The following is a 13,789-nucleotide window of genomic DNA, read 5'->3' on the forward strand; positions in this document are numbered from 1 at the left end:
CTTCTTCCGTCTAACTCTGTATTTTAGAGTAGACCAAGCCCTCTTTTTTCTTTTCTTTTCTTTTCTTTTCTTTTCTTTTCTTTTCTTTTCTTAACTTAAATTCTGGCTCTTGATGATCTATCCACTTTTCCAGTTTCTATACATTTTTACATCAATATCCATATGAACATATAGATATATCAATATAGAGATAAATTGAAAATTCTCAAACTTAGACCTCCATCTTTGGAGGTCTACAACCCCCTATCTTTGCTTCATTCCTATAATCCAAACATATTTCCAATGAACTGTTCTAAATTTCCACATGAAAGTTTAATGAAGTGGGATATGTCCAAATTTTAACCTCTAATTTTTGCCCCCAAAATCTGTTCTACTCTAAAAGTGGCCCAAGTTGATGGAAAAAAAAAAAAAAAAAAAAAAAGACCACAACATCTTCCTACCTGTCCAGGTCAAAAATCTTGCAGTCATCCTTCATTTCTGTTATTCTATAATCCTTCATAGGCTATACTTTAGGAAATCCTATTGACTATACCCTCAAAATCTGTCTGGTATATAATAAATTTTCATCACATCCCCGGCTACAATCCTGGCATTTTGTGCACCTGGATTATCACAGTATACTTCTAAGAGTTCTTTCTTACTCACCTTGGCTCCTACCATCTATTTGAAAAGACTGAAGAGAGAATACAGACTGGTGTGCATTTCTTTTTCTTCTTTGTTTTCTTTTCCTTCCTTCCTTCCTTCCTTCCTTCCTTCCTTCCTTCCTTTTCTTTCTTTTCTTCCTTCCTTCCCTCTGTTCAATTAGGTAAGCATGAACATCTCATTTCTCTATTCAAAACCTATCAATTGTTCTTTACAGTGAAAGTCGGTCCTCACGAAGTTATCAACTACCCTTTATCTCTTTGATCTTACTCTCCTCTAATTCCTTAACTCATTTCACTTCAGTTATTCTGGGCTCCTTGTTCTTCCTTTAAAACACTAAGCATTTTCCCTTTGCACTGACTGATCACTATCCTTGAAATTAGTTTTCCCCAGATATTCATGAAGTTAACCATTAGAACTTCTTTCCAGTCCTGGGTCAAACGCCACTGAAAACTACAACCCCCAAAACCCATTTCTCCTTTCCCGATTTATTTTAAAATAAATATTTTCCACAGAAAATATCACTGTTGAACGCAATGCATAATGTGTTTATCACTTAATTATTTCATTTGCCAAATTCTACTAGAATGATTGTTGGTTCACAAACTGGCCTTTCCACACACAGGGCAAGGGGAGGTGGAAGAAGGAGGAAGGCCCCTCCAGACTGTCCAGCGGCAGGTTTAATAAGCAAAGGAACTTGCATACGAGGCTTGTCTTGAGCAGCAACAGGACAAGTTACATTTCTGCACCTGCCAGCCAGAATCTTAAAAGTTTGTCAAAGGATTTAACTGGATTCAGTCACCTACTCAGCCTAGATGGTCTCCACAGCTCCTTACTCTCTCAAAGGTGCAACACTGAAACAGCTCCTAGTGTGAGAATGGTGGGCAAAATGTACATTGCAAGGACAGGGGAGGGTTGTGAGGAGCTTCTGAAAACCCAGGGTCTAGTTTGGGGGTCAGCCTGAGGTCACATACTCTCAGTGACCTCTTCCAACAAGAATTCTTCCCAAATCATACCTTGTTAACGTGCAGCAAATATTTGTTAAAAGTTAAGTGACATGCTCAATATTTAGATATGATACTTTTCTTAATTTGGTAAAATATTATCAACACATAGGACTTTAAATAAAACAAATGTAAACAAAAAAGAATTATATTCAAATTCATAACAAAGTATGTGCCTTCAACACAGTATTGATTACAGCCTAGAGTATTAAATCTAAGTACTGTATGCTGAATTCTGGTTGATCATGATTAGGTCACTATTTAAAAAGATCTTTTCAAAATTACAGAAAGCATGACTAAATTTTTTCCAGTTTTTAAAAAAGCCTCCCTAAATTAAAATTGTATTCAATGATCCGTGCTTCTAAAAGTATACGGTAATGGGATTTTACTAGATTTCAGGCCATCAATTCTAAATGCCAGAATCAAAACACAAGCCAACACAAATAAGGAATCAAAGAAACAGCCTTCTCTGTGCAGTTTTAATTATCTTTATAATCACCTAATTATTGGATTGGTTTTAGCCCTCTTTTCTCACATTTGGATAATATTTTGTGAATAAAGGCAAGCTGAACAACCTATGAAAATGTTTTCTTACTTAAATATGTTTAATTACTTTCCAAATTTCAGTAATGATGTGTGACTATTTTTTAAAAATAAGCATTGTTTGGGGGCGCTTGGGTGGCTCAGTCGGTTAAGCATTCAACTTTGGCCTAGGTCATGATCTCACCATTAGGAGTTCAAGCCCAGCATCAGGCTCTGTCCTAACAGCTTAGAGCTTGGAGCCTGCTTTACAGTCTGTGTCTTCCTCTGTCTCTCTCCCTCTGCCCCTCCCCCACTCTTCCTGTCTCTCTCTTTCAAAAATAAATAAACATTAAAAAAATTAAAATAAATAAACATTGCTTAATAACAGTTCATATAAAAAAAAAAAACACCAGCTATTTATTATGTTCAAACTTGCAATGTACAGACATTGGGCCTTATCTTACCTGCAGTTTTTGTTATTGTTGTTGTTTGATGGAATATTATTACCAAATAGAGTGTTAAAAAGGACAACAAAAATCACCATAGTATTACCAGCATTTAAAGGCCAAGGTATTTCACCTATACATAATTCCCTGTGGATTTTCTTGTGGAATCTAGTAGTGAAATTAGGTAGTTTTCTGCTATATTTATGTATCACTCAGTAAATCTCAACAACTGCCAGTTCATGTCTATTATTTTCTTATTGTTTCTAAACACATAATCATGTAATTTTGATAGTAGCCATTTTTCAATAACATATAAATATCTTTCACAAATATGTGGCTTGCATTTTCACTGTAATTAATTTCAATGTAACCAAAATTATGTATACTATGAAGTTAACCATTAACTATGTCTTATGGTTTCCCTGCAATTTTTTGCTTGGTTTTCTATGTATCCTTATTACTAATTCAGCTCCAAATTCTGTCAGCTGTGTAAATTTTCTCTCTCGAGGTTCAGAAGCACAAAAAAAGTGGAGAGCTAATTTCATCTCCTTGAAGAAATATTTCCTTCAGTCACTGAACTGCTCTACTGAGTGAGATTAACTGTCTTCTAAGCCAGATGCATCCTGGTACCTCCTCCCACCATCTACCTGGGCATTCCCTGAGTCTCTCCTCCAGAACTGGAATCCAGAGTCCTATGTCCCATGTCAAACACTTTCAGTCTTTTTTTCTTGTTCCTTCTCCCCATTCATGTTTAGGATAATTTTGTCTACATATCTCTTAAATGACATTACTACACATTTGTGTCTAATATTATACTTCCATTGTGTTTTACACAAACAGAAATGCTTTAGTAATCACTTGTCTTTTGGCTCTAACTGTATTGGTGTCGTGAAGTTTCACTAGTTTGAAGGAAGTATTTCAACTCCTTGGTCACCAGAAATTTCTCCAAGGACATTTACACAGCAGCTTCATTAGTTTATATGATCTGCCTATTCCTCATAGGCATTAGGCATTTGAGTTTGTAACAATGTTAGTATACAACCTTGACCAGAATTCTAAAAAAAAATTATGAATGCTATTATCAATAAATCTTATTTATTTGATTTTAATTATTATAAATTTAGTATATGATCATTACTTATATATAATAGCCTCACATATATGCATTATAAGGAAATACATTTTGGGTAGTCATATTCTTGAAATGAATATATAAACATTCAGATCTGGTTTTGTCTGTTTGGTTTTATTACACCAATTCAAGTCTACTTTTCAGTGTATATAATCCTGAAAAATGCATTTAAAACCCTTCACATACTTGGAAATTCAGTATGCACACATTGATTTAATAATCAAGTACAACATGATCTAGAATAATATGCACAAAATATCAACTAAAGCCAAATAAAGTATATACCTTTATATATTTATTTGAATCAAATGTTATATTCATCAGAGTATATCACATTTATAACCTCTCTCTCCTACCAGCTTTGTAAGAATGGTTCAGTTGTGTGGTCTGTTAGTTTCAAATTTATTTTTTTATAGGAAACATATTGGTGCCTTTTTCTATTAATTACAGGAATAGTATACTGAGAAAAGTAATGCTTTTAATGGAAAGTATTGGTTCAAATTATAATTTACTTTTTTCAGGATGCTATAGCAACAAAGGAACTTCACTGATAAAATCTTATGTAAGTTAATGATTAACTTATTAATTTTATAAATCTCAATTAAATGCTAGGATTATGTGAATCTAGGTGAAAAAAAAGCAAAAATAGTACAGCGCAGAACCCATTTCTTATAATACTTCAAAATTCAATTCAATAGACAAAACATTAACATGAGTAACTAAAATATAAAGTGGTATGTGATTAAGGCTTAGAAATGGTATAAAAAAAGGGTAAAATAGTATTTCTTGGCTTCACATGTGTTTCACAATTATATCATTTAAAAACTGGTAAACAAAAATTACCATATCCAGTAAAAATCAATCAAAGTCACCTTTGAATAAAATACGGTAAGGAGCTGTTTCTACTTAATTTAACTCAGTCAATTTTGATATTAAAATTTAAGATCACAGTGTAACGAGGACACAGACACCATTTTTTGATATTTGACTACTGAGAGCTTTAAAGCCTTACCCTTCCCTCTTTTCCTTGAGCCCCAAGTCTGGACAAGCTGATAAAAGTCTGGGTGTTCCTTCTTTGGGCACAGACAGGAAATTCAATTCACATACGTCCTACCCATAGGAGCAAAGTTTCATCTAGCCCCACCCTCTAATCACAATAAAAACTTAGCCATTTTGGAATTACTTGAGAGGCTTCAGTGTTCTCCCAAGAGGTGTCAATTATATGAATAATAAAGCTTTTCATACCTTATTGGTGTGTGTGCATGGCATCTTTGGTCTCTATATTCAAGTCACACTTTGAGTGGGAGTCCATCTACCTGTGCAGAAGACCACAAGAAACAAATTACAATTAAGTTTTAGACATCTAAAAATGGTAGTTTGGCAAGGTTAAAAACAGATAAAATATGATTTTATAAACATTTAAAATACTCTAAAATATTTCACATATATTTTATAATGGTCCTCTTAATCATGAAATTACTCAAAATATCATTGTATTTATTTATTAAATGCAATAATTTAGTATAGAGCATATTTGTGGTTTTAATTATAGGGTAATGCACACTTGGTTATTGATAGACTAAGGAAGTTGGTAAATAGAAGAAGAGAATAGCTACATTAAGATGTATTTATGCTCCCATGTGCTAGGTGCTGTACTCAGCATTTTACAGGGATTACTCACGTAAGTCTCAAAAATCTTTTGAGACAAGTATTATCCTTCTCTTTATATATAACAGGGAGCTAAAATTTATTTAAGGTTAAAGGTTAGTAAAATATGAAGAAAAGCTTTAAATCTAGGCAGCCTGACTCGATATGGTAGGCTCAGCTTTTTAACCAGTATCCTAGATTAGGTCATCATTTTATGAAACGGAAAGCATGGTAGTAGCATCGAGTTAGGAACTTTTAATCATATATTTGTCTCAGAAAATATCAATCATATTCAATTTGATTAAAAATATAATGAAATGGCTGGCTCAGTCAGTAGAGCATGTGACTCTTGATCTCGGGATTATAAATTCAAGCCCCGCATTGGGTGTAGAGATTACTTAAAAATAAAATCTTTAAAAAATAATAATAAAATGTCCACTAACAATTTGGGGTTTTGAAAAACTAAAGGATATAAAATATTTTTCTTGTAAATGAAAGGATCTGAAATTACACAAGCAAGTTCTAGATAAGGGTAATACCAGAATCTGAAGACATATAATATCTAATAATAAATAGCAAAAGCTAACAAAACTGCAGCACATAAAACGATGTATTAAAAATTGATACTCTGTGGGACACCTTGGTGGCTCAGTCAGTTAAGCGTCCAAATCTTGATTTGGGCTCAGTTCACGATCTCACAGTTTGTGGGACTGAGCCTGGGTAGGGCTCCTTGCTGACAGCATGGAGGCTCATTGGGATTCTGTCTCCCTCTCTCTGCCCCTCCCCCACTCATGTGCACTGTCTCCCTCTCTCTCTCTCAAAATAAATAAACTTAAAAAAAATGCCACAATATGGGCGAGATTTCTATTGATTATTTCTCCTTAGATGGGGAAATCACTCTGTGATTAGGAGAAATTCCCACAAAATCTTGTATATTAAATACATTGCATTGGATAATAAGTTATATGGAGTATATGTAGAATTAGATATGTCTACTTTCCTTAAAAATTAAATGTTTTGACTTTATTTTTACTCTTCGGTTAATGCTAATAATAATAGTTAAATTTGTATTCATACTTCTTTAAATTCTTTTAAATATTTACTTTTGAGAGAGAGAGACAGAGAGCGAGTGAGGGAGGGGCAGAGAGAAAGAGAGATACAGAATCCAAAGCAGGTTCCAGGCTCTGAGCTGTCAGCACAGAGTCTGATGTAGGGCTCAAACCCACAGACTACAAGATCATGACTTGAGCTGAAATCGGACGGTTAACCAACTGAGCCACCCAGGTGCCCAAATATGTATTCACACTTTGAAGCCAGGTAATAGTGGGAAGCTTGTCACATTCTCTCAGATAGGACTGGGACAGAGGAAGCAATAGAAAGCACCAGCACTAAAAACAAAGATTTGAGGTCAGAAGTGAGACCTTATATCCTGCATTTCCATATCACACTTTTAAACCTTTGAAAGACCACTTTTGAATTAATCTGCAAAGCAAGCAAATTAAAATGGTGCCTGGCAGCAATTAAGTCTAAAGTCAGGAAGGAATATTGAACATCACAGTTATCATTAGCCACATTCATTCTAAAGTGGCCAATTTGGAAATTAGGAACATCTTACTAGGATGAAAGAATAGAAGAATGGACGATGGTGACACTAGTCTGATTACTTTTTCCTCTGGCCACTGAATAAAATATATGGCTTTCTTTTCCCATGTGTATTCATTTAAAACATGACAGAGGTGAGCCAGGGAGTCATTTTGATGACTGCCCACTCTGCTCCACACATATATCCACCCATTCCCAAAGCATGACTTTTTTACTTTTAATTTTTTATATTTTGATTATTTGAATATAATTGACACACAATATTACATTATTTTCAGTTGTACAACATTGTGATTCAACTTCCCTATGTGTTATGCTATATTCACCACAATTGTAACTACCATCTGTTACCATACAATAGCATTACACTACCATTGACTATATTCTCCACACTCTGCCTTTTATTCCATGAATTTTTCATTCCATAACTGGAAGCCTTTATCTTCTCAATGATGGAAAACTTCAGACATTGTCAAGGATAAAACTCAAATACATTTAATCTGGGTAGACAGATAGACAGATATAATACTTATATCTATAATATATTTAAAATGTAGCATCTATATCACAATATCTCCTGAAAGTGTAGAGGGTCATTCATATATGTCATCCGAGACTGTTTCCATACTCAGATTTTAATTTTTATAGAAAAAAATCATACTTTGAGTTACAACTCACCCAATAAGAAAGAACTAATTGTGAAGTTTACAGTATTCTAAATATTCCCCTATGTTCTGGATGAATGGTGGCTTCCTGTATTGATTGCATCATGCTAATAAATTGCCTAACTTACAAAAAATGTCGCTAACAAGTGCACACTTGTTTCAGTTTTAGGATTGTTGATGTATTTACGTAGCGAAATAAGGCATCTTATCAAGAAATAATCATGTAATATGATGTAGTTCTTACTTGAGTATTTATTTATCGAATTATGTTAACCTAATGAACTGATGGAAATGTTGATCCAGTGCTACTAGATCAGAGGACAGACATGCTCCGAATAGGAGAGTTGATTAGACTGATCTAAGCGTCAGTTAATAAAATAGTGGGGAAGTTATTTCCATTTCATGGTCTGTAAAATTAATTCCTTAACCTTCCAGCTATAATGAAAGATCGTATTTTGCATTTTTTCATTATTAATCTACTCTCATACTTATTATCATGAAATTATATTAAATATTCTCCACCTTTATTCATTAAAACTTTAATGCAATAACCATCAGTTTTACTCACTGAATAACAAATAATTTAGAAACAATGTGAAAAGATATTTAAATGCAAATCTCTGTTAAATGAGTGATCTGAATTCCTAAAAAAATTATTTAAAAATCTAATCTAATTCAGTTGAAACTAATACAGCTAAACTGCTTGCCGTTAGATCATATATGACAAATTAATTAACATGATTTGTTTTTATCTTCAGCAGCTTAACAAAATATGTTTTATTTATTCTCTAAATACTATATTCATCTTCCTTTTAAGAATAAATATACATGCTACCAGGCAGCAGAAACCTATAAATAAAATAACATTTCCCAAGAAAACTAATGTGTATTTAACAATTTTAGGCATATATTTTTGGTGAATTTCTACATATGCAGCAGAAACACCTTTGTGAATTGGGACCAAGAAAGTGAACTTAAGATTAAGAGGAAATTCTGCTCATCTTTGAGAGAAAAGCTCTTTTTATAGATTCCTATAAAAGGTCTAAGAGGAAAAGCATAAATGTAAGTGATCAAAAAGAAAAGCCCCAAGCTAAAAACTATGCTATGAATCTCAAAGGGTAGTTGCATTTTTAAGATTTTTTTAAGTAGAATTCTATTTTGAGGAAAAAAGAAGAAACTTCATCCTTATTCTTCTTCAATTTATGAGGAAAAGAAATTACACCTCATTAAAATTTAATTTAAAATTAAATCCCAAGTAGAACAAAATCAACCATAGAAATGACTGAAGCTCTAATCCACTGAGAACAAAGATGACAATGATTTAAGGAATTATATGCTCATATGAAAGTTCTTATGTGCTCCTACAACATTCATTATCTTTCATTATATAAATGTCCTTTATCAGTACAAAGCCTAGCAATGCATCTCGATAGGAGAAAAAAACGTAGCCAGAGAGACAGTAAACAAGAAAGCACACACACACGTTTCCCTGGTCTATCTTACTTCTCTTATTTAAATTATAGATATATATTTTTACTATTTCCACTTTTGATATTATCAAGCATCCATAATCACTAATTTACTTAGTCCTAGTTCACTATGAAAGTATTATCTACTTGCCTTGCGGCACTGAGTCAGTTTTTGCACAGTGTCATATACTGATTTGACCAACTGCATTCATGCTCACAAATCAAAGTTTTCTCTTTTTCTAGGGATCATCAGTCTTTTTAATATAAGCACATTTTCTCTGCTTTCTGTGCTCATTCACATGGTATTTCAGAAGTTCTAAGATATTCTTTGCCTTCTGCAGGTCATGGAAAATGCGAGGGAAGGATGCAGAATTGAGGAACTTGGAGATAGCTTCCATCTTTTCCATGGGTACTCTATTATTCCATACTCTGCTCTTAGCCCACTATCATGGGCTATTTTATTATCAAGGTTTTAAGCATCTAAACAGTAATGGAAAGAGCCTCCAGAATATCGCCCAACATTCAAAATTATGAGACACATGTTGCATTTTCCCAAAAAGGCATCCTGTTCTGTTCTCTCTGTTCTGCTTTGATGACAACAATAAAGCAACTTTCCTATTCAGGAACTCAGTCGGCATCTAATTAAGAAGAGAAGGGATGCCAGATTATATTTTTGTTAATATATCTCTGATATGTTCAGGTGAATTTTGTTTGATTCTTATGGAGCAACACTTCACCTGACTCCGGGAGATAGGACTACGTATGGTACCTTAAAAAATTGGACAAAGATTGTCTACAACTTCTCCCATCAATAATTACAATTTCTTAGGGCACCTTCAGCATGCTTCATGCCTAAGTTCTCACAGTTAAGCATTCAACTCTGATTTCGGTTCTGGTCATGATCTCACAGTTCATCAAGCTCTGTGCTGAAGGCACAGAGCCTGCTTTGGATCCTCTGTCTCCCTTTCTCTCTGCCCCTCCACCGCTTACTCTCTCTCTTTCTCTCAAAATATATAAAAACAAACTTAAATAAAAAAAGAATTATAATTTCTTTCCCCATGCCATGAATTTAGGCTGTTGGTGTTTCTACTTGCTTTATTCTAATAGAATATAGCAGAAGTGATTTGTCCAAGTTCTGAGCTTGCAGTTCTGCCCTTGCCCTGAGAAACAGTCTGCCCTCAAATGAACAAGCCTGGCTACCCTCCTGGGGAATAAGAGAAAATATTCACGCGTAGTTCAAATGAATAAGGAGACAAGCAGTGTGACAGGAAAAAAGTTTGGAATAGGGTCCCTGTGGGTAGAGAAATCTGTCCAATGCCACACCCATGGCAAACAGAGAGGGACATCAATATTTAGAATTACAAACTCCTATATAATTTAAAATAACATTCTGACTAATCAAACATATATTTGCTAACTTATATCTATAGACGACTATTTTTATAAAACATTCTGAAGATCAAACTACAATTACACAATTATTCCGCATAGCAAAAAAAAATAAACAAATAAACTATACTAAAAACAAAAGATCATTTTGGGTAGTATTAGACCTTATTAGCATTATGGCAATAAACTTCTAATGTTAATAAACCTGTAGATATGCAAAGGCTTCTGGATTCCTAAAGTCTGAAAGTTAATAAATTCTCATGAAATGTGATCATTTTGATGATTTAGTAGGCTTTTGTAGTTTATTAATCTTGGCACTGTTTCAGTAAAAAAATATGAGAAAGAAGGATTTTTTATGTCTAAAAGAAATGATTCTGATTTCTTGGTAACATACTGTCTTTGAAAATACAGTGACTGGAAGTAAAATAAGGACATTCAAAGTTCAAGAGTCAACCCAAATAATATGCTGGATGAATGTATACCTTTTCATTTTTCAAAATGTAATAAATTTGATCTCTTAATACACTAGCAACATACATACAGAGACTAAATCCTACTTATCCTTAACACACAGCGTGTGCCAAGACTCTGGAATTAGTAATACATAAATTTGTTGGTTACCCAAATGAAAATATTTGGGATGAATATTCTTTGCCTTCAAAGAGGAGAGCAGACTAGGAAAACCTTATCTCATAAAAGTCAGAGGGTATTCAAAAGGATTCTGTAGGAAGAAAAGTAAATGGATGACAACAGTTTTTCCAAAGGGACTGTCTCCACTAAAGACTCACTGAATAATAATGATAAGGTCAAAGCTCCTTTTCTTGTCCTTTGTCAGTGAGAAAAATAACAAAAGGACAATAAGTGTCAAAGAATCTGTGAAGATCTTTCTTAGCAACAGTGCCTACAGAAACAATGAACCCCTGCCTAAGAGAAGTACTACTATTGTGTGACATGATGGCAAAAAATAATTCATTTACATGAAGAGGATGTCTGGACGAAGCCACGTTTCTGAGAGGTTACTGAGTGGCAGCCCTGTTAAACAATATCTCTTTTCAGAAAGAAAGACATGAGTAATTGATCACAGAGAAAGTGGCTTGCTTGATTTTATACCTAAAGAACACTTTCCCTAAATCACTAGGATGAATCACCAGTTGGCATTCATTGCAGTCATATACCAGTGAGAGCAGATGGAATATAAAATGGTATGAAACATGTCTACTGAGAAAACAAGCATTTTAAAAGTTAATGAAAGACAAAATAACAAGGGTATAAAGTAGGCTTAGTGAATGTTAATGTAATTACAGCATAAAGAGAGCCCCTACACTTTTAATGATTATCCAAATGGGAAGTAATAATAGTAGTAAAAATAATACCAGTAATACATTTATCATTTTTCTAATCATCATCTTAAACACTTTAGTTATACCATATTACTTGATCCTTAAATAACATTTGAGAGGTATGCTTTTAGTAATCCTATTTTATTGAGAAGGCAAATGTAACTCAGAATTTAAACAAACCTTTAGGGGGTTGAAGATCCAGCATTCAAATTAGACAGATGCATCCCAATATGTTAGTTCACAAATGTTATGCTATATCAATTACATTAAACCATATTTTGAGTGTTAGATTCTTTGTATTAACAAATAAATAGATGTAAGAATATTTTGTGGAATGCCTCAGTATTTATTAACTCTAACATTTCAGTGCTTACTATTTACCAGGCCCTTTGGGCATTGGCAATAAAACAGTAAACAAACAAATAACAAAAACCAACAATATCTTACCTTACTTTAAATTACTTAATATTTTAGTAGACAGTACTCAGTATTCCTTATTGAGCACTTACTATGGCTTTGCTACTTCTCTAGGCTCCTTAAATCTATTAATTAATATATCATTGAGGTATGATTATTATAACATACATCTCTGTATGAGTAAACAGACACAGAGCCATTAAATAGCATGCTTCATGTATGAGTTCTCACAGTTAATAAGTAATAAAGCTGAAACTATCCCTCAGGTAGCCTGCCTCTAGATTCTACAGATGTGACTATTATAAAATAATCCAGGAGTATTTTATCAGAAGGCTCTGACAGTTTCTAAACTACTCACTTTAGTCCACCTTAAAATCTGCTTCCTTAAGGATGGATTAAATAATGAACTCTAAAGATGAAAAAAGTTTCTAAAGAAGTTAAATATAATAGTCTATAATGGGAAGATAAGCTAGCTTCAGACATCAGCCAGAATTTGTGGAGCTGGAGATCATGGAGAACAGAGCCATGCTCCTGTGGAGTAGAGTTGTTCAGCTAACCCTAATACTGTCCGTGATTTACTATGTGAAAGAAAAGAAATTCCTATCCCTTTTAAGTAGCTAAATTATTGTTGTATCTCTGTTATAGCCTAACTTTACCATAACCCCAAAAAAGATGATTATTAAATAATTTAATTCAAACTTCCTCATCATAAAAGGGTATAATTAACTACCAACGAAACCATGTATTTGAGAAAAAAAAAACTGAATTTAGCTTATGTATTAGCTGTCCTCCAAATTTAGGATAGGAGCAATTTTAGATTTGTGAACACTCACCAAATGTTATCCTTAGGGGAACTGGAATCCTAATACCACTTAGATGAAACGTCCCATACTTAGTAAATTCTATCTGAAAATCCAGCCAAGGCTTTAGTGTCCTATTCAGTTTGCTATTTCCAAGTCTGTATTTTTTATTTAAATATCAGAACAGAGACCAGCATTTCTACTGAATTTTTCTTAGAACATTTTTTTCTCTTTTAATATATGCTGCATTTACGAAAATGATACATTAGTTCTGTTCTGATTTTGATCCAGACTGAGGTCATTCAGGAAATCTGCCATGCTAGAAAAGGGCTGAGTTCAAGCTGTGTACTTGCTACCCAGAGTCAGATCTTTTGTATTTTTCAGAACCATAGGTATTTTTTACCATAAATATCTCATGAACTATGTGTATGTTTTCAAAATTACATAAAATGGGACTGAAGACTCTGAAAGGCAAACATTATTGGTATTGGCTAGCCATTGCTTCTGAATTTTGAGGTCAGAAATAGAAGTAGGGGCAAAAACAGCAGATGTAGGGCACATGTATTCTAAGCTTCTCATAGCATATAGTCAAGGCTGTATTGTGGTTTTCATGAACCCCAGGAAGTTTTGCCTCTGTGGGTCCCTACTTCTATAAAAAAAAATTAAATGATATTTTGCATCTTGAAATAAAGATATATTTCATAACCATAAAAT

The sequence above is a fragment of the Panthera uncia genome (assembly GCF_023721935.1).
Source record: "Panthera uncia isolate 11264 chromosome A1 unlocalized genomic scaffold, Puncia_PCG_1.0 HiC_scaffold_17, whole genome shotgun sequence".
In the NCBI taxonomy this organism is placed as follows: Eukaryota; Metazoa; Chordata; class Mammalia; order Carnivora; family Felidae; genus Panthera; species Panthera uncia.